The sequence below is a fragment of the Gorilla gorilla genome, chromosome 11 (assembly GCF_029281585.2).
Source record: "Gorilla gorilla gorilla isolate KB3781 chromosome 11, NHGRI_mGorGor1-v2.1_pri, whole genome shotgun sequence".
NCBI classification, from domain to species: domain Eukaryota; kingdom Metazoa; phylum Chordata; class Mammalia; order Primates; family Hominidae; genus Gorilla; species Gorilla gorilla.
In genome coordinates this window covers 56,212,754-56,235,974 of record NC_073235.2, presented here as the reverse complement: position 1 = coordinate 56,235,974, position 23,221 = coordinate 56,212,754, and the positions used below count along the sequence as shown (strand labels likewise).

At 35.1% G+C, this 23,221-nt stretch overlaps 1 protein-coding gene and 1 pseudogene across 1 annotated transcript in view; one reads left to right on the top strand and one right to left on the bottom strand.

Moving 5' to 3' along the window:
- The window catches only part of GALNT13 (polypeptide N-acetylgalactosaminyltransferase 13), a 733,891-nt gene that overhangs the window by 701,790 nt on the left and 8,880 nt on the right, over positions 1-23,221 (bottom strand). The gene's annotated exons all lie outside the window — the stretch shown is intronic.
- On the top strand, positions 1,903-3,100 carry LOC101145270 (dnaJ homolog subfamily A member 1-like; annotated as a pseudogene).

Sequence of the window (23,221 nt, the reverse complement as noted above, 5' to 3'; positions counted from 1 at the left end):
TTTTTTTTGAGATGGAGTTTTGCTCTTGTAGCCCAGGCTGTAGTGCAATGGTACAATCTTGGCTCACTGCAACCTCCACCTCCCAGATTCCAGCAATTCTCCTGCCTCAGTCTCCTGAGTAGTTGGGATTACAGGCATGTGCCAACATGCCTGGCTAATTTTGTATTTTTATTAGAAATGGGGTTTCTCCACGTTGGTCAGGCTAGTCTTGAACTCCTAATCTCAGGTGATCTGCCCTCCTTGGCCTCCCAAAGTGCTGGGATTACAGGTGTGAGCCACCATGCCCAGCCTCTGCTTTTTTTGAATGATTTGCTGCTCAGAAATTTCTCCCACCAGATACCCTAAATCATCTCTCTCAAGTTCAAAGTCCCACAGACTTGTAGGGCATGGGAAAAATGACGCCAATCTCTACGCACAGCAACAGTGACCTTTACTTCAGTTCCCAACAAGTTCCTCATCTTCATCTGAGAACACCTCAGCCTGGACTTCATTGTCCATATCACTATCAGCATTTTGGTCAAAGGCATTCAACAAGTCTGTAGGAAGTTCCAAACTTTCCCACATCTTCCTCTGTTCTTCTGAGCCCTCCAAGTCTCTAGGAAGTTCCAAACTTTCCCATATCTTCCTCTGTTCTTCTGAGCCCTCCAAGTCTCTAGGAAGTTCCAAACTTTCCCACATCTTCCTATCCTCTTCTGAGCCCTCCAAGTCTCTAGAAAGCTCTAAACTTTCCCACATTTTCCTGCCTTCTTCTAAGCCCTCTGATGTATTCCAACCTCTTCCTGTTACCCAATTCCAAAGTCTCTTCCCCATTTTTGGGTATCCTTATAGCAGTACCCCACTAGTTCCTGTACCAATTTACTGTATTAGTCTGTTCTCACGCTGCTAATAAAGACATATGAGGGACTGGGTAATTTATAAAGGAAAGAGATTTAGTTGACTCACAGTTCTACATGGCTGGGGAGGCCTCACAATCATGGCAGAAGGCAAAGGAGGAGCAAAATCACGTCTTACATGGTGGCAGGCAAGAGAGCTTGGGCAGGGAAACTCCCATTTATAAAACAATCAGATCTGATAAGACTTATTCACTATCATGACAACAGTATGGGGAAAACTGCCCCCATGATTCAATTATCTCCACCTGGCCCTGCTCTTGACACATGGGGATTATTACAATTCAAGGTGAGATTTGGGTGAAGACACAGCCAAATCATATCACTAGGATAGTTCACTAACACTAGGACTGACCTACCGGAATGACTAGAGGACCTTCTTTAAAATGCACCAAGACCACTAATTGTTATCTTAAACATACAAAAGCATAAAAATTCATGGTAGAAGAAATACAGAATCATATTCAATATACTCTGATATGGTGATGTTTAAACCAGTTTTATCTCAGTATGATAGTTAATAAAAAATACATCAAAACAACAATAGGTAAAATTTAATTTTCAAGGAATACAAATTATATAATAATTTAAATTTTGACATCAAAAACATAAAATGTAGTGGGTATAATAAAAGTGTAGAGTTTTGTAACTCTACAAAAGCAAATGCAATCAAAGTTAAATTGTTATCAGCTTAAAATAGTTTGTTATAAGTATGTTTTATGTAAGTCTTATAACAAAAAGGCAAATATCTATACTAGATTTTAAAAATATAAATATAAACAATTCACTACAGAAAACCATTAAGTCACAAATGATGATGGCAATAGAGGAAGAAAAAATGTATATAAAACACAAGCAGAAGACAAAAGACAAGGGCTTCAGTTCACCGGGGCAAACTTTCCAGAATACTCAGAGAGATGTAGAGAAGTGGAAATTGCCCAAGCTTCAAAAAGTTACTACAGTCCTTTCCGCTTTCTCACACTGGCCTCATCCTACTCACTAGCTGTAGAAAATGGTGAAATAAACCACTTTCCATGATTTTTGGAGGGTCAAACAAAGTACCACTAAGGAAGAACTGAAAAAGGCTTATAGGAAACTGGCCTTGAAGTACCACCCTGATAAAAATCCAAATGGAGAGAAGTTTAAACAGATTTCTCAAGTTTACAAAGTTATTTCTGATGCCACGAAAAGGGAATTGTATAACAAAGGAAGATAACAGGCAAATAAGAGGGCTGAGCAAGTGGCAGTTCTGGGTCCCCTATGGACATCTTCAATATAATTATTTATGGAGGAAGAAGAATGCAGAGAGAAAAGAGGAGTAACATTGTTGTGCATCAGGTCTCAAAAACCTTAAAAAATGTATGTGATGGTAAAACAAGAAAATTGGTACTTCACAAGAATGTAATTTGTGACTAATGTGAAGACAGAAGTGGGGAAAAAAAGAGGAGAGAAGTATAGTGTTTTCCCAATTGCCAAGTTACTGGACTGTAAATAAGAATTCATGCAATAGGGCCTGGGATGGTTCAGCATACTTAGTCTGTATGCATGCATGGAATGCCACGGTCATGGAGAATGAATCAGTCCTAAAGACAGATGTAAACACTGAAATGGAAAAAGGATAGTTTGAGGGGAAAAGATTCTAGAAGTTCATGTTGACAAAGACATGAAATATGGCCAGAAGATAACATTTCATGGTGAAGGAGACAAAGAACCAGGATTGGAGCCAGGAGATATTATCATTGAGTTAGATGAAAAGGACCATGCTGTTTTTACTTGACAAGAAGACTAGTTTATGTCTATGGACAGACAGCTGGTTAAAATGTTGTGTGGTTTCCAAAAACCAATATCCACTCTTGACTACTGAACTATAGTCATCACCTCTCACCCAGGTCACATTGTCAAATATGGAGATATCAAATGTGTGCTAAATGAAGTCATGCCAATTTTTCATAGACCATATGAAAAGCATCACCTAATCATCAAATTCAAGGTAAACTTTCCTGAGAATGGCTTTCTGTCTCATGATAAGCTCTCTTAGTTGGGTAAACTCCTACCTGACAGGAAGGAAATAGAAGAGATTGATGAAATGGATCAAGTTAGAACTGGTGTACTTTGATTCAAATCAGGAAAAACAGCACTATTACAATGGAGAAACATGTGAGGATGATAAACATCATCCCAGAGGTGGTGTTCACTGCCAAACTTCATAAACGGACCAGTGAGTAACACTCACTCCTAGCATTTGATGAGCCGTAGTGAGTGAATGAAGGATTGTAATCATAATGTGTTCACTACCTGGTATTGTTTTTGTTTTAGTACTCAATTATAATAATGTTTTTAAAATTAAATAATAAGTAAACAAATATAAAAGCTCAAAAAAGCAGAAAATAAATTACAAAATGGTAGTAGTAGGTTCTTACCTATCACTAATTACTTTGAATGTAAATGAATTAAATTGTCCAATAAAAAGACATAGAATTACTGACTTGATTTAAAAAACAAGACCCAGCTCTATGCTACCCAGATAGACTCAACTCACATTTAAGGCCACACATAGACTGAAAGTGAGGGGATGAAAAATAATATTCTATGCAAATGAAAACCAAAAGAGAGAGACCAAGGTTAGCTATACTTAAAGTAGGCTTTAAATCAAAAACAGTAAAAAAAGATAAAGAAGGTTATTACATAATGTTTAAGGATAAATCTATCAAGAAGATATAACAAGTGTAAATACATAATACACCCAACATTGGAACACCTAAATATGTACGGGAAATCTTAAAGGATCTGAAGGGAGATATCAAATGCAATACAATCAGAGTGAGGATTTCAGTTCCCTACTTTCAACAATGGACAAATCATTCAGACAGAAAATAAATAAGAAAACATTAGCTTTGAAATATCCTTAGACCAAACGGATGTAATAGACATATACAGAACATTCCATTTAACAGAATACATGTTCTTTTAAAGGGAACATGGAACATTCTCCAGGATAGATTTCATGTTAGGCTACAGAACAAGTCTGAACAGATTGAAGAAATTGAGAACATATCAAATATTTTTTCTAATCCAAGTGTATGCAATTATAAATCAAAAACAGAAGAAATCTTGGAAAATTCACAAATACGTGGAAATTAAACAACATATTCTTGAATAATCAATGGGTCAAGAAGAAATCAAAAGAGACATTTTTAAAAACTTAAGATGAACAATAATAGAAGCACAACATACCAAAACGTATGGGATACAACAAAAACAGTTCTATATTTAAAAATCTCAAATGAATAACTTAATGTTACACTGCAAATAAAAGAAAAAAGAAGAAAAAATTAAGCCCAAAGTTAGAAGAAATAAGAAAATAAATGTTAGAAAAGAAATAAATCAAATAGAGACTAGAAAAACAATAGAAGAAAATCTATGAAATCAATAAGTTTTTTGAGAAGATAAACATAGTTAATGAAACTTCACCTAGACTAACAAAAAAGAGAGTCAATTCAAATAACTAGTCAGAAAAAAGAGAAAAATTACAACTGATAGTATAGCTATATAAGAATCATAAGAGATTACTTTGAATAATTGTATGCCACCCAATAAATAAATTAGAAGAAATGGATAAATTCATAGATACATACAACTTATTCAGTCTGAATCATGAAGAAATAGAAAATATATAAAAAATAACCATTAAAGGGAGAATCAGTAATAAAAAGTCTCCCATGAAGTAAATGTTCAGGATCTGATGGCTTTACTTATTTCTACCACTTAAAGGAGAACTAATATAAATCCATCTCAAATTCTTACAAAAATGATTATTTCCAATTTTTTTTTATGAGGGTAGAATCATCCTGGTACCAAAGCCAGACAAGGACATTATAAGAAAAACAATTACAGGCCAATATCCCAAATGAAAATAAATGCAAAAATCCCGAACAAAATGTTAGCAATATCTAATCAACAGTGTATTAAATGAATCATTTAATCATTTAATATGATCAAGTAGAATTTATCCCAGGGATGCAAGGATGATTGAACATAACCCAAATTTATAAGAATGATATACCTCATTAATAGAATGAAGGGCAAAAACCATATGATCAATCTCATTAGAGGCAGAAAAAGCATTTGACAAAATTCAGCATCCTTTCATGATAAAATCTCCCAATGGATTAGCTATAGAAGGAATGTACCTCAACACAATGAAAGCCATGCATGACAAGCCACAGCTAACATTATACTTAATGATGAAAACAATGGCAACTTTCCCTATAAGATCAGAAACAAGACATGAATGTCTAATTTCACCTCTTCACTACAGTACTGAAAGTGACCATAGCGCTCCTTGCCAGAACAATTAGATAAGAGAAACAAATAAAATACTTCCAAATGGGAAAAGATTAAGAAAATTGTTCATGTTTGGTGATGACATGATCTTATGTATGAAAACCTAAAGACTCCAAAAAAAACTGTTAGAACTAATAAATGAATATAGTAAAGTTGCAGGATAAAAAAAAATCAACATATAAAAGTCAGTAGTGTTTCTATGCACTAACAATGAACAATCTGAAACAGAAATGAAGAAATATATTTCATTTACAGCAGCTACTAAGAATAAAAAGTGCTTAGAAATACATTTAACCAAGGATGTGAAGGATTTGCACACTAAAAATTTCAAAGCTTTGATGAAAGAAATTGATGACACAAGCAAATGTAAAGATATTTTATGTTCACAAGTTGGAAGAATTAATATTGTTAAAATGTCACTATTAGCCAGGTGTGGTGGCTCATGCCTGTAATCCCAGCACTTTGGGAGGCTGACATGGGTGGATCACTTGAGCACAGGAGTTCAAGACCAGGCTTGCCAACATATTAAACCCTGTCTCTACTAAAATAACAAAAAATTAGCTGGGTGCAGCGCACAGGCCTGTAATCCCAGCTACTTGGGACACTGAGACACCAGAATTGCTTGAACCTGGGAGGTGGAGGTTGCAGTGAGCCAAGATCATGCCATTGCACTCCAGCCTGGGTGACAAAGTGAGACTCTGTCTCAGTAGATAAATAAATAAACAAACTGTCCCTATTTCTCAAAGTGATCTACACATTGATGAAAATTCTACCGAAATGTAAATTCATTTTTCACAGAAATGAAAAAATAACTAAAATTTATATAAAACCACAAAAAAGTACAAATTTCCAAGACAATCTTGCACACCGAAACAAACAAAGCTGGAGGCATCACACTATCTGAATTCAAAATATATTACAAAATGATAGTAATTAAAACAGCATGGTACTGGCATAAGAATAGACACATCCATCAACCAATGGAACAGAATAGAGAGCCAAAAAAAAAACCCCATTTATTTACTGTCAATTGATTTTTGATAAAGGTGTCTAAAACACAATATAGAAAAAAGACAGTCTCTTCAATAAAGGATATGGGGAAATTTGGGTATTCACATGCAAAAGAATAAAACTGAACCCTCATCTCATGCCATATACAAAAGCGACTCAAAATGGGTTAAAAATTGATGTAAAAAGTGAAACTGTAAAACTACTAAACGAGAAAAAGAACAGGGGAAAACTATACAATAATTGTCTGGACAATGTTTTACATTTGACCATGATAGCTCAGGGAACAAAACCAAAAATAGAGAAATAGGATTATATTACACTTAAAACTTCTGTAGGGTAAAGAAAAAAATTAACAGAATGAAGATGCAGCCTATGAATTGAGAGAAAATATTTGCAAGCCATACATCTAATAAGGAGTTAATATTCAAAATATATATGAAATGCAAACAATTCAATAGAAAGCAAACAAATAACCTGATTAAAAAAATGGGCAAATGATCAGAGCAGATATTTCTTAAAAGAAGACATTCAAATGGCCGACAGATACATTTAAAAAATGTTTGACATCTCTAATCATTGGGGAAATGCATATTAAAACAATGAGGTATGTCCTTACACTTATCAGGATAGCTATTATCAAAAAGATGAACGACAACAAGTGTAGGGGAGGGTGTGGAGAAAGAGAACCCTACTAGACTATTGTTGGGAATGTAATTTGGTACAACCATTGGTGAACACTGTATGGAGGTTCCTGAAAAAAGTAAAAATACAATTTCACTAGTATATCTAAAGGATTTGAAATCAATATGTCAAGGAGATGCCTGCACTTCCATGTTTATTGTAGCTTTATTTATAATTGTCAAGTTTTGGAATAAACCTTCATCAGTCAATTAATGGACAAAAACGTAGTATACACACAGAATGAAATTCTATTCAGCCTTTACAAAGAGGGAAATTACATCATTTGCAACAACATATATGAGTGTGGAGGACATTATGCTAAGTAAAATAAGCCAGCTATAGAAAGACAAAGGCCACATGTTCTTGTATGTGGAAGCTAAGAAGCTAACATGGAAGAAAGCAGAACTGTGGTTACCAGAAACCAGCGACTGTGGGGGAGGGTAATAGGCGGATATTGATAAAAGAGTACAGTGTTTCATTTAGACAGGAGAAATAAATAATTTTTGAGGTGATGGTTATGTTAATTAGCTCAATTCAATCATTCCATATTGTATACAAATATTATAGCATCACTTTGTACTCCATAAGTGCATACAATTATAATTTGTCAATAGCTAACAAAAATAAATAAATGTTCTTTAAAAAATACTGTCTAAAAAAGGAAGAGATTCTATATTTGTGACACAAGTGTTTAGTGGGTGAAAGGTATACTGGTTAGGTGAGAAAACAAACAAACAAAAACACCTGGAAAAAATAGGATAATAGAAAAAAAAGCCTAGAGAACTGGAGCAGATAGTTTACATTTTGGCCAAGGAAGGCCCAGCTGTATTTCCTGAAGATACAGAACTGATAAATTTCACTGAGTATTTTGAAGATACTAGTCTGGAATGGAAAGTCTAGTCAATGGTACATTCTAAAATGGTAAACCTGGAAAGCAGAAAGGTTGTTGAAAAACAAAAAAAAGAAAAATGTTTCTCATAATTAAAAGATAAAGGCACTCATGTCCAACATGAGTAGAAATAAAATAAGGTATTTGAAGCAAGTTTCATCTCTTTGCAATCTTAACATGTGATTTAAAAGCAAAAATCCAGTTTCAATCAATTGAACTGATAAAATATGAGTTACTGGTCTTATTAAGTTCTACTACAAGGATACAAAAGTAAACTGAAATCGATGTTTGATTTTATAAAATAGCTATGGCAACTAGTTCTGTCTCCTTTAAATGGTTCATTTAACAGAGCAATGCACAATTTATAAGCACTTATATTCCCATATTTATTTACTTGGTTTATAAATATGTTTTCTTTGTCACCAAAGCATTTTTCTCTTTTTAATCTAAATAAGGTAAAATGCTTATTTTAATAATTGACTTTTCCACAAAAGATATTAAATTGATCATAGTATAGTATTCATAAATGTGATCTTATATATAATCGCTCTCTGAAGACAATCTTTTTTATTGCATGCTTAAATGCTATTTATTTTCCAATCAAATCAGAGAAGGTAAGAAAGACATAATGTGTACTTACCAGACTTCTTCAATTATACTATATAATCTTATAAGTTATTTTTACCCTACAGATGAAAGACTTTTATAGGAATATATTTTTCCAAGGCTGCTTAATGGCATTATTTGTTGAAAATGTTGCGGAGGATGACAGAAGTAACTTCTTGCAAAATCAATATGGCATAAACAATCAGGAATAATCACTTAAGACTACAGAAAATGTCCATTACTTTTTGCCTGGTGAGGACGGTATGTTCGAGATAAAGATTTGGGTACTTATTGTAATGATATCTTGGAGGACTAGTAAGTATGTTGAAGGAGATATTTTATTTTATTTTATTTTTTTATTATACTTTAAGTTTTAGGGTACACGTGCACATTGTGCAGGTTAGTTACATATGTATACATGTGCCATGCTGGTGCGCTGCACCCACTAACTCGTCATCTAGCATTAGGTATATCTCCCAATGCTATCCCTCCCCCCTCCCCCCACCCCACCACAGTCCCCAGAGTGTGATATCCCCCTTCCTGTGTCCATGTGATCTCATTGTTCAATTCCCACCTGTGAGTGAGAATATGTGGTGTTTGGTTTTTTGTTCTTGAACCAACCACAATAATGTAGTCTAGTTAAAGAAAAAAATAAAATACACAACAAAAGAAACAATTAACAGAGTGAAGAGACAAACTACAGATTCAGGAAACATTTCTGAAAGCCATGTATCAGATAAGGGGTTAATATACAAAATATATAAGTAACTCAAAACACTCTATAGAAAGAAAACAACATAATTTAAAACTGGACAAGGGACCTGAATAGGTATTTTTCAAAAGAAAACATACAAGAGGTCAATGGATAAATTAAAAAATGCTCAACATCACTAATCATTAGAGAAATGCCCATTAAAACCATAACCTATTATCTAGTACCTGTCAGAATGCATATTTTGAAAAAGATGAAAGATAACAGTGTTGGCCAGGATGTGGACAAATGGGAAATTGATTACTCAGTTGATAGGAATGCAAATTAGTACAGCCATTATGGAAAATTGTATAGAGTTCCTCAAAAAACTAAAAATAGAGGAGAGGGATGGATCAAGATGGCAGAAGAGAAACCTCTCCTGTCATCTCAACCACAAGGATATCAATTTAACAACTGTCTACACTAAAAAACAAACAAACACAAACGAACAGAAACCTTTATAAGAACAAAAAGTCAGATGAGCAATCATAGCTGGTTTTAACTTCATATCACTGAAAGAGGTACTGAAGAGGTAGAGAAAACAGTCTCAAATTACAGACACCACTCTTCCCTCATTCTCTGGCAGCAGCAGTGTGGTGTGGAGTGTTTCTGTGCAATAGAGAGAGGGAGAGTGCAGCAATTTTGAGGCATTGAACACAGTGCTATCCTGTTATAGCAGAAAGCAAAACTGGATAAAACTCAGCTGGCATCCACCCATGGAGGGAGCATTTAAGCATTTAAACAAGCCCTAGACAGAGGAAAATTGCCAATTCCAGCAGGCAGAATTTGACTTCCTGAAAGCCTTGCCACTGTGGGCTAAAGCTCTCCTCTGGGGCTCTGATAAACTTGAAAGGCAGCTTAGACAACAAGGATTACAACTTTTAGGTGAGTCCTAGGGTTGAACCGGGCCTAGAACCAGAGGACTCAGAGTGCACACAAACTACTAAGACAACCAGGGAAGGTAAGGCAGTGCTGACATCATCCCTCCTTTAACCCCAGGCTGCACAGCTCACGGCTCCAGAAGAGACTCCTTCCTACTACCTGAGCAGAGCAGCGGGAAGAGTGGGGGGACTGTCTTGCACTTTGGATACCAACTCAGCCACAGCAGGATAGGCACTGGTCAAGAGTTGTGAGGCTGTCATTTCAGGTCCTAGTTCCTGTGCAACTTTTCTAGACACTCTGGGCCAGAAGGGAACCCAGTGTCTTGAAGGGAAGGATCCAGTCCTGGTAGGATTTATCACCTGCAAACTGAAGAGCCCTTGGGCTCTGAATAACCAAAAATATACCCAGGTACTACATTGAGAGTCAGAGACTTGCTGGTTTCAGGTGAGACTGAGCACATTCCCAGCTGTTGTGGCTTTGATGTGAGACTCCATCTTGAGAAAAGCAGAGGGAATAGTGAAAGAGACTTTGTCTTGCACCTTAGGTACTAGCCTGGCCACAAGTGGGTAGACACCAAGTGGGCTCTTGGGGTCTCTGATTCCAGGACTTGGTATTGAATGGCATTTCTGAACCTGCACTGGGCCAGAGGGTAGTCCACTGCCCTGAAGGGAGTGTCCCAGCCACCAGCATTTACCACAAGCTGACTGAAGAGCCCTTGGCCCTGAAGGAAACATTGATGGTAGTCTTACAGTGGAATTGTGGTGGCATTGGCCATGAGGTGAGGCTCCTCTGTTATTAGAAAAGGGAGAGAAAACTGGGAAATGCTCTATCTTGTAGTTTGCATACAAGCTCAGCTGCAGTAAAATAGAATGCCAGGTAAATGTTTAAGGTTTTTGACTCTAGTCCCTAACTACTGGATGACACCTCTAAACCTGCCTAGGTCCTGCAGGACCTCACAGCCCTAAAGGGAAGGAAACAGGCACGGTTGGCTTTGCCACCTGCTGACTGTAGAGCCTCATGGCCTTGAGTGAACATAGGCAGTAGCCAGGAAGTGGTTACAGCAAACCTTAGACAAGACCCAGTCCTATTGGTAATGGCCACAGGGGTGCTCGTGTCACTCCACCCCCCAGGATCAGGTGGGTCAGAACAGAGGGAGAGGGAGAGACTCCATTTGTTTGAGAGAAAGTAAGGGAAGAAAACAAGAATCTCTGCCTGGTAATCCAGAGAATTCTCCTGGGTCTAGTCCAAGACCATCAAGGTAGGACCTCAGTGCATCTACAAGAATCACAGTGTTACTGGGTTTTGGATGCACCATAAAACAGATACATCTTAGATCACAAAACTCAAGTCATTTCAAATATCTGGAAAGCTTTCCCAAGATGGACAGATACAAACCAGCCCAGGCTGTGAAGACTATAATAAACACCTAACTCTTCAATGCCCAGCCACAGATGAACATCTATAAGTATCAAGACCATCCGGGAAAACGTGACCTCACCAAATAAACTAAATACAGCACCAGCAACCAATCCTGGAGAAACAGAATTATGTGACCTATTGTATAGGTAATTCAAGATACTTGTATTGAGGAAACTTAAAGAAATTCAAGACAACAAAGAAGGAATTCAGGATTCTACCAGATTAAGGAGGAGATTGAAATAATTAACAGGAAACGAGCAGAAATTCGGAAGCTAAGAAATGCAACTGGCACACTGAAGAATGCATCAGAGTCCTTTAATAGTATAAATGATAAAGCAGTAGAAAGAATTAATGAGCTTGAAGACAGGTTATTTGAAAATACACAAAGGAGTTCAAAGGAAAAATAATAAAAAGCAATGAAACATGCCTATAAGATCTAGAAAATAGCCTCAAAAGGCAAATCTAAGAGTTATTGGCCTTAAAGAGGAGACAGAGAAAGAGATAGAGGTACAAAGTTTATTCCAATATATAATAACAGAGAACTTCCCAAACCTAGAGAAAGATATCAATATCCTAGGACAAGAAGGTTATAGAACACCAAACAGATTTCACCCAAGGAAGACTAACTGAAAGTATTTAATAATCAAACTCCCAAAGATAAAGGATAAAGAGAAGATTCTAAAAGCAGAAAGAGAAAATAAACAAATAACATACAACGAGGATCCAATATGTCTGGCAACAGATTTTCAGTGGAAACCTTACAGGCCAGAAGAGAGAGAGTGGCATGACATATTTAAACTGCTGAAGGACAAAAAAAGCTTTTACCCTTGAATTGTATATCTGGTGAAAATATTTTTAAAACATGAAGGAGAAATAAAAACTTTCCTACACAAACAAAACCTGAGGGATTTCATCAACACCAGACCTGTCCTGTAAAAAATGTTACAGGGATTACTTTAATCATAAAGAAAAGGACATTAATGAACAATAAGTAGTTACCTGAAGGAACAAAACTCACTGGTAATAGCAAGTACACACACACAAAAAAACACAGAAATTGTAACACTGTAACTGTGGTGTGTAAACTACTCTTATCCTAAGTAGAAAGACCAAATGATGAACCAATCAAGAATAATAACTATAACAACTTGTCAAGACACAACTGTAAAATAAGATATGAATAGAAATAACAATAATTTAAAAGCAGGGTGAAGTTAAGGCATACAGTTTTTATTAGTTTTATTTGATTGTTTCTTTATGCAAATAGTGTTAAATTGTTATCTGGTGAAAATAATGGTTGTAAGACAGTATTTACAAGCCTCGACATAACCTGAAACCAAAAAACATACAATGAATACACAAAAAATGAGAAGCAAGAAAGAAAATCATATCACTAGAGAAAATTACCTCTATTAAAAAAAGACAGGAAGGAAAGAAAGAAAGAAAGTGACATGTCAACCGGAAAACAAATAACAAAATGGCAGGAGTAAGTTCTTACATATAAATAATAACATTGAATGTAAGTGGACTAAACTTTCCAATCAGAAGATATCAACTAGCTGAGTGAATGAAAAAAAAAAACAAGACCCATTGATCTATTGCCTACAGTAAATACACTTTACATAAAAAGACACATGTAGACTAAAAGTAAAGGGATGGAAAAAGATATTCCATGCCAATAGAAACTAAAAAAGAACAGAAGTAGCTATTCTTATGTCAGACATAGTAGATTTCAAGACAAAAACTGTAAGAAGAGAAAAAGGTCACTATATAATGATAATAGCATCAATAGAGCAAAAATATATAACAATTTTTAATACATATGCACCCAACATGAGAGCACATAGATATATAAAGCAAATATTACTAGAACTAAAGAGAGAGATAGGCCCCAATACAATAATAGTTGGAGACTTCAACACCCCACACTCAGCATTGGATAGATCTTCCAAACAGAACATCAGAAAAAGAGAAAAAAAAAAAAAAACAAAACAAAACATGAGACTTAAACTACATTAGAGACCAAATGGATCTAATAGATATTTACAGAACATATCATCCAACAGCTGCACAATATGCATTCTTTTCCTCAGCACATGGCTTATTCTCAAGGACAGATCATATGTTAGGTCACAAAAGAAGTCTTAAAACACACAAAAAATTGAAATAATGTCAGGCATTTTCTCTAACCACCATGGAATAAAACTAGCAATTAATAACAATAGAAGTTTTGGAAACTATACGAATACATAGAAATTAGAGAATATGCTCCTGAATGACCAGTGGGTCATTGAAGACATTAAGAAGGAAACTAAAAAATTTCTTGAAATAAATGACAATGGAAACAAAACATACCAAAACCTATGGGATACAGCAAAAGCACTACTCAGAGGGAAGCTTGTAGCTTTAAGTGCCTACAACAAATAAGAGAAAAAACTTCAAAAAACACCTAATTCTAAACCTTAAAGAACTATAAAAGCAAGAGCAAACCAAACCCAAAATTAGAAGAAAATAAATAATAAAGATCAGAGTGGAAATAAATGAAACTGAAATAAAAAACAAAAAAAATCAATGAAACAAAAAGTTGTTTTTTTAAAAATTAAACAAAATTGACAAACTTTAGCCAGACAAAGAAAAAATGAGAAAAGTTCCAAATAAATAAAATCAGAAATGAAAATGGAGATGTTACAACTGCTATCCCAGAAATTCAAAGGATTATTTGTGGCCTCTATGAGCAACGTAAGTCCACAAAGTGAAAAATCTAGAAGAAATGGTAAAATTCCTAGACACATACAACCTACAAAGACTGAACCATAAAAAAAAATCCAAAAGGTGAACACACCAATAACAAGTAACAACATCAAAACGTAATAAAAATTCTCCCAGTAAACAAAATCCCAGGACTTAGTTTCAATGCTGAACTCTATGAAACGTTTAAAGAAAAACTAATACAAATCCTACTTAAACTATTCCAAAATATAGAGGAGGACAGAACATTTTCAAACTCATTCTATGAGGCCAGTATTACCGTGATACCAAAACCAGACAAACACACATCAAAAAAAGAAAACTATGGGCCAATATCTCTGGTGAATATTGATGCAAAAGTCCTCAAGAAAACACTAGCAAACCAATTCATCAATACATTAGAAAGATCATTCATCATGAACAAGGGGGATTATTTCTGTAATGCAAAGACGACTCAAGATACTCAAATTAATCAGTGTGATACATTGTATCAAGTGAATGAAGGATAAAAATCATATGATCCTTTCATTGATGATTAAAGGCATTTGATAAAATTCAACTTCCTTTCATGATAAAATACCCTAAGTAAAAAACTGAAGATAGAAGGAACATACCTCAACATAAAAGCCATATATGACAGGCCCACAGCTAGTATCATACTAAATGGGGAAAAACTGAAAGTCTTTCCTCTAAGATCTGGGACATGACAAGAATGCACACTTTCACCATTCTTATTCAATATAGTATTGGTTGTCCCAGCTAAAGCAATCAGATAAAAGAAATAAAGGGCATCCAAACTGCAATGGACAAAGTCAAATTATCCTTATTTGCAGATGATATGATCTTATATTTGGAAAAATCTAAAGATGCCACAAAAAAAGCATTAGAATTGAAAAACTCGCCAAAGTTGCCAGATGCAAAATCAACATACAAAAATAAGTAGGATTTCTATATGCCAACAGTGAACAATCTGAAAAAGAAATAAAAAAGGAATCCCATTTACAATAGCCACATATAAAGTTAAATACCTAGCAATGAACTTAACCAAAGAAGTGAAAAATCTCTATAATGAAAAGTATGAAACACTGAAGAAAGAAATTGAAGAGGATAGCAAAAAATGAAAATGTATTCCATGTTCATAGATTGGAAGAATGAATATTGTTAAAATGTCCATACTACGCAAAGCAATCAACAAATTCAATACAATCTCTATCAAAATATCAAGGACATTCTTCAAAGTAGAAAAAGCAATGCCAAAATTTATATGAAACCATAAAAGACTCAGAATAATCTGAGTAAAAGCAATCAATGCTGAGCAAATAGAACTAAACTGGAGGAATTATATTACCTGACTTCAAATTATGCTACAGAGTTATAGTCATCAACACAGTATGGTACTGTCATGAAAACAGACACATAGACCAATGGAACATAATAAACAACTCAGAAAAAAACCCATACACCCTACAGTCAACTCATTTTTGACCAAGGTATCAAGAACATAAACTAGGGAAAAGTCAGTCTCTTCAATAAATAATGCTTTAAAAACTGGATATTCATATGCAGAAGAATGAAACTAGAACCCTCCCCCTCACCATATACAAAAATCAAATCAAAATGAATTACAGCCTTAAGTCTAAGACTTCAAACGATGAAACTACTACAAGAAAACCCTGGGGAGAAAATCCAGGACATTGGTCTTGGCAAACTTTTCTTTCTTTCTTTCTTTTTTTTTTCCAGATATAATTATAATAAGGGTGGAAAAAGTTTCTTGAGTAATGCCTCATGAGCATAGGCAACCAAAGCATAAGTGGACAAATGGGATCATATCAAGTTAAAAAGCTCTGCACAGCAAAGCATACACTCAACAAAGTGAAGAGACAACTCACAAAATGGGAGAAAATATTTGCAAACTAGTCATCTGACAAGGGATTAACAACCGGAGTATATAAGGAGCTCAAACAACTCTATAGAAAAAAACCTAATAATCCAATACAAAATTGGCAAAACATTTGAATAGACATTTCTCAAAAGAAGACATACAAATATCATACTGGCATATGAAAAGGTACTCATCATTGATTATCAGAGAAATGCAAATCAAAACTATAATGAGATATCATCTCACCTCAGTTAAAATGACTTGTCCAAAAGACAGACAATAACAAATGTTGGTGAGGATGTGGAGAAAAGGGAACTCTTGTACACTTTCAGTGAGAATATAAATTATTACATCTACTATGGAAAACAATTTGGAGATTCCTAAAAAAACTTAAACTATATCTACTATATAATCCAGCAATCCCATTGCTGGGTATGAACAACTTTTGAATATATTTAATAAACATATTGAAAGTTGCTCACACAAGTTCTAAAGAACTAAAACTATTTCTTTGAGGAATCTCCAAATTCATAATAGTGTTGAACCAGAAACCACCCAGATGTTCCTTAGGATAAATGAACTGTGGAATATATACCAAATGAAATATTGCACAAGATTAAATTGCCATTACTTTTAATGGCAAAAACTACAATTACTTTTGCACCAAACTAATATTTTATATATACTTACAATGCATATACCCAAAAGAAAGGAAATCAGTATATCAAAAAGATATCTGCATTCCCATGTTTATTGCAGCACTATTTACATGAGCTGGGATTTGGAAGCAATCTAAGTGTCTAACAACAGATACATAGACACAATTGTACATATATAAAATGGAATACTATTCAGCCACAAAAAGAGTGAGATCCTGTCATTTGCAACAACATAAATGGAACTGGTGATCATTATGTTAAGTGAGATAAGCCAGGCACAGAAAGACAAACATGTCATGTTCTCACTTATTTGTGGGATCTAATAACCAAAACAATTGGGTCAGGTGCAGTGGCTCACATCTGTAATCCCAGCACTTTGGGAGGCCAAGGCAGAAAATCACCTGAGGTCAGGAGTTCAAGATCAGCCTGGCCAACATACTGAAACACTGTCTCTACTAAAAATACAAAAATTAGCTGGGCATGGTGGCGTGCACCCGTAATCCCAGCTTCCAGTGAGTCTGAGGCAGAAGAATTGCTTGAACCCAGAAGGCGGAGATTGCAGAGACCCAAGATTGCTCCACGGCACTTCAGCCTGGGCAAGAGTGAGACTCTATCTAAAAAAAAAAACGAAAAACAAAAAACACCAAAGGCACTTTTGGAGATTTGAGAATAGAAAAATGATTACCAGAGGCTGGGAAGGGTAGTGGGGGTTTCAGGGGGTGGGATGTGGGGAAAGTTAATGGGTACAAAAAAAAGAAGGAATGAATATGACCTGCTATTTGATAGTAAAACAGGGTGACTATAGTCAATGATAATCGTACTTTTAAAAATCATTATAGGAATGTAATTGGATAGCTTGTAATACAAAGGATAAAGGCTTGAGCAGATGGATACCCCATTCTCCATGACGTGATTATTTCACATTTCATGCTTGTATCAAAACATCTCATGTATCCCATAAATATATACACCTACTATGAACCCACAAAGATTAAAAATTTTAAAAATTACAAAAAAATTAAAAGGCAACCCAGAGAGTTGGAGAAGACATTCGTGCCATAAATAATCAACAAAGGACTCATATCAAATTACATAAAAGACTTAAAATCAATTTTAAAAAACAATAGGCAACCAAACACAAAAATGAACAAAAGCCTTGAGCAAATATTTTTTACAGAAATTATATCCAAATATTTAATAGACATACTGAAAGTTGTTCAGCTTCATCAGCCATTAGAGAAATGAAAGTTGAAACCCCAAATAACATGAGTACTCAGGCTCTGGAATGGCTAAAATTGTAATAATGGAAAGTAATAATTATTGGCAAGGATACTCTCAAGCCCTGCCTATTTGGCAGCTTCCACTAAAATTTAACATAAGTATAACCTACGGCCCAGAAATTCCACTGCATCCAACAGAAATACACGAGTTCTCCAAAAGACATGTACTAAAATGTTCATAGCAGCACTATTCATAATAGTGCTGAATCAGAAACCACCCAGATGTTCATTAGTGTAAATGAACTGTGGCATATATGCCAAATAAAATATTACACAACAAGATTAAATGAACTATAAATCTCTTTAACATTACAGGTGAATTTTAAAACAATATTGGGAGAAATATCTAGACACACTATATGATTCAATAATTGCATACACAGGTACATATATATATCACAACAAAACCATTAATGTTTCACAACAAAACCAATCCATTAGCTAACTAATCCATGATACCACAAATTAGGATAGTGGTAACTTTTGGGAGGTATATACTTACTAGGAGCTGGTATAATTTGGTATTTTTGTTTTTAAAAAATAATTTGAGCTCTGGCTATGTAGGTGTGTTCAGGTTTTGGAAATTTGTTGAGCTGTACACTTGTGATATTTGTACTGCTATGCATGTATATCACAGTTCAATGAGCAGAAAATGTCATTTATAAAATGAGTGTATTAAGAAATTTTACTTTTATTCATTGAAGCATAGCGTATCACTATTGTAAGGGAGGTATATACATCTTTAAAAACGTACTTTCTATTGCATTCTAGGAAACCAGTACCATATTATGGCCATGTATCACAAGTAGCAGTTTCAGGTTTTCTGATGTTAATCACAACTCTGGTGAAATATTTAAACTGCAATATACAGAACAGCAGCTTCAGTCAAAGCATGGTGGCTCCAGCCTGTAATCCCAGCACTTTGAGAGGCTGAGGTGGGACAATCGCTTGATTATCCAGGAAGTCCAGGCTGCAGTGAGCCATGTTTGCCCCACTGCACTCCAGTCCGGGTGACAGAGTGTGACCATGTTTCAAAAAACAAACAACAAACCAAAAATAGGAGCTTCAAACAAACAAATTATGATATTTTGGCCTATGTTAACCTATGCTTAATATTTGAAGTTTAATGTTAAATAAACTTTTGCTTAATAAGAATAAATCCAAAACTAGAATTTCAGGCTCAATCAAACATTTGAGAATTTCTTTCAGTAAATTTAGAAATGGAAATTGCAGAAATAATAAAAATTACCTGCCGAGAATGAGAGGAAAAAACCACAAAAGGAACCTCAGGAAGCTAACACATTTCTCTGCATTCGTCAGGTGCCCAAACCAAATGCTAACTAAGCTTAATGTACATGCTCAGCCCTACCACAGATTCTGGAATCAAATAGCTAAGGAAACTTTTTAAAAAGTTCTATCAAAGAATCAAGTAGTTTTGTAACGTTAGTCCTGTAGGACTTGATTTCTTTAAACTACTGTTATTTTTTAAATAACCAGCTCTTTTTTGTACATAACCTGTTTTTATAACCAGCTCTCGCTTCTTCATTGTTAATCAGTTTTTGTCTAACCACCCAATTCTCATTACTGGGTTTCTGTTTTGAGTGATCTCTCCAGGAGTATTCTGTTTGGTGTTCTCTTTCACTTCCAAGCACTGTCTGGACAAAAATCTGTGTTCCTTTCCTGTTTTTCTAATGGACCTCAGTCTATCAATTCTCACTATATTTGCTTGGTGCTGATAGCCTATGTTTCTCTGAACAATGGTCTGTTGTTCATCCTAAGATTTTCTGAAACCATGCTCTGCCTGCAAACCAGGGTACTCACTTGTCACTCACTCCTCACCAGGCCTTCGTGTCCCTACCTGGACTTCCACCAATGCTAATGGCTTTCCAACCACCTCACCTCACCTGGGAAGATACTCTCAGTCTGATATCTGTTATGCATCTGTCTATCCAGAATTCCTCATACTGCCAATTTCCGAAAAGCATTCAAACTCCAGTGGATCTGTTCCATCTCTGTGTCCCATCCATCTCAATCTGGCCCATATGACAACTCTAGTGAGAAGAAGGCAGAAATTTTAAAAAGAATATATCTTTTTTGGTCTCGGTCATGCTCAGGATGCTACAAGATGAGAAACAACCTGGAATTTCCCATCCTTGACAATGTTTACCAAATCTTGCCCACATGGACATTGAGATGGAGCTAAGAGAGAGGAAAAGCTGAGAAAAGATACAACTCTGTAGGTGTAAATCTAATAATTTGATTAAAAATAGGCAAAATATCTGAATATATACTTTTCAAAAGAAGACATACAAATGGGACATAGGCATATGAAAAGGTGCTGAACATCACTGATAATCAGAGAAACACAAATCAAAACTATAATGAGATATCGTCTCACTCCATTTAAAATGGTTTTTATCCAAAAGACAGACAATACCAAATGCTGGTGAGGATGTGGAGAAAAGGGAACCCTTGCACATTGTTGGTAGGAATGTAAATTAGTACAACCACTATAGAGAGCAGTTTGGAGGTTTCTCAGAAAAACTGAAAATTGAGTTACCATATGATCCAGCAATCTCACTGCTGGGCATATACCCAAAAGAAAGAAAATCAGTATATTGAATAGATGGCTATACTCCCATGTTTATTGCAACACTATTCAAAATAACCAAGTTATGGAAGCAACCTAAGTGTCTATCAACAGGTGAATGGATTAAAAAAATTGTACATATACATAATGGATTGGAGTACTCTTCAGCCATAAAAATGAATACAATCCTGTCATTCACAGCAACATGGATGGAACTGGAGGTCATGATGCTAAGTGAAATAAGCCAGGCACAGGAAGACGAACAGGCCTATTCTCACTTATTTGTGGGATCTAAAAACCGAAGGAACTGAACTTATGGAGAAAGAGAGTAGAAAGAAAGATGGCTGGAAAGAGTCATGGAGTGTTGTAGAGGTGGGAAGTGGGGAAGGTTAATGGGTACAAAAAATAGAAAGAATGACTAAGATTTACTATTTGATTGCAAAACAGGGTGACTCTAGTCAATAATAACTTAATTGTACATTTTAGAATAATTAAAATAATTTAATTGAATATTTTGAAACACAGAGGGTCAATATTTGAAGAGATGGGTAACCCTTTTCTATTATGTGATTATTATTCTTTGCATGCCTGTATCAAAACATCTTATGTGCCTCATAAATATATACCTCTATAATATACCCACAAAAATAAAAATAGATAAATAAATAAAAAGCTTCAAAGAAAAGTGCTCTTGAAATAAATTAGGTTCAAAAAAAATTAAAATTGAAATTAAAAAAAACTAAATAGAATTATATGATTCAGGAATCCCACTCCTGAGTATTTACCCAAAAGACATGAAATCAGTATGCCAAAGAGATGTCTGCACTTCCACGTTCATTGCAGTACTATTCACAACAACCAACTTATCAAATCAACCTTGTGTCTACCCAACAATGAATGGATAAAGAAAATGTGTTGCCATGGACGTGAAGAAAAGGAAACGCCTGTAAATTCTATGCAAATTATCATACAGTTGGTGAGAATTTTAATTAACACAACCTCTATGGAAAACAGTATGAAGATTTCTCAAAAAACTAAAAATATAACTACCATTCCACCCACCAATCCCACCACACTACCCCTCCCCCTCCCCTCCTTTCCCCTCCACCTACTTTATCCTCCCCCTCCTTTCCCCTCCCCCTCATTTCCCCTCCCCTCCCCCACCTTCTCCCCTCCTCTCTCCTCCCCTCCCTCCCCCCACTTCTCCTCCCCTTGCCCCTCCCCTCCGCTCCTCTCACCTCCCCTTCCCTTTCCTTCCCTTCCCTTGGAAAAGAAATCATTGTGTAAAATAACAACTGCACTAGTATGTTGCTCAAAGCACTGTTCACAACAGCAAAGTCATGAAATCAATGTGTTCATCAACAGTTGACTGGTTGAGAAAACGTGGTATATATGTACCATGAAATACTATGCAGCCATAAAAAGAGAATGAAATCACGCCCTTTGTAGCAACATGGGAGGAGCTGGAGCCATTATCCTAAGTGAAATCACTCAAAATCAGATAATCAAATACCACACATTCTCACATAAGTGGGAGCTAAATTACATGTGGACATAAAGATGGAAATAATAGACACTGGGGACCTGAAAAAGGGGAAGCATAGGAGGGGAGTCAGGGTTTAAAAATTACTATTAGGTACAATGTTTACTATTTGGGGTGGGTCCACTAGAAGCCCAAAACATATTGCAAAACCATTCTATGTATATGCATTGTATACATGTAACAAGCCTGCATATGTACCCCCTAAATCTAAACTAATTTTGAGAAAGAAAAATTTGCTTTCATTAAAAGAAGGTTTCTAAAAAGAAAATGTGGTATATATATACACAATGAAGTATTTATTCAGCCTTAAAAAATAAAAAAAAAAATTTACGAATTTATTGTTATTTGCAACAACATGGATAAACCTGGAGGACATTATATGAAGGTAAAAGAAGCCAGTCACAGAAAGACAAATAGTGCATGATCTCACTCACATGTAGACTCTAGAACAATCAAATACATCAAAAAAGCAGAAAGTAGAATGGTGATTTACAGAGGCTGGGGAGTGGGGTTAATGGGGAGATGGTGGTTCAAAGGTACAAAGCATCAAAGGAGAGGGATAACGATTTTTTTTTAAATCCATTGCACAGTATGGTGAATATAGTTAATAATCACATCCTGTACATTTCAAAATCATTGAGAACAAATTTCAAATGTTCTAATTACAATGATAAGCATTTGAAATGATGGCTATATTAATTAGCTTGACTTAATTATTCCAGATTACATTTATAAATCATAACATCACTTTGTACCCTTGAAATCTATACAACTATGATCTGTCGATTTATAATAAAATAGATTAATTAATTTTTTAAAAGAGATGAAGTTTGAATACTCACCAAATTGTTATCTATTCAGATTAGGATGTTGTATAGAAAAATTTAAAAGTCACATTTCTAGGGAAAATGGTGATATATGCACAGATTTACAATTTACCTCTACAAATCAGCTTGAAATAGAAACAAATAAAAATACAAGTGGTATACAGTAGCAACATTGAAATCAGGCATTGGTTCTAGCCTCTATACTATAAAATGTGGGAA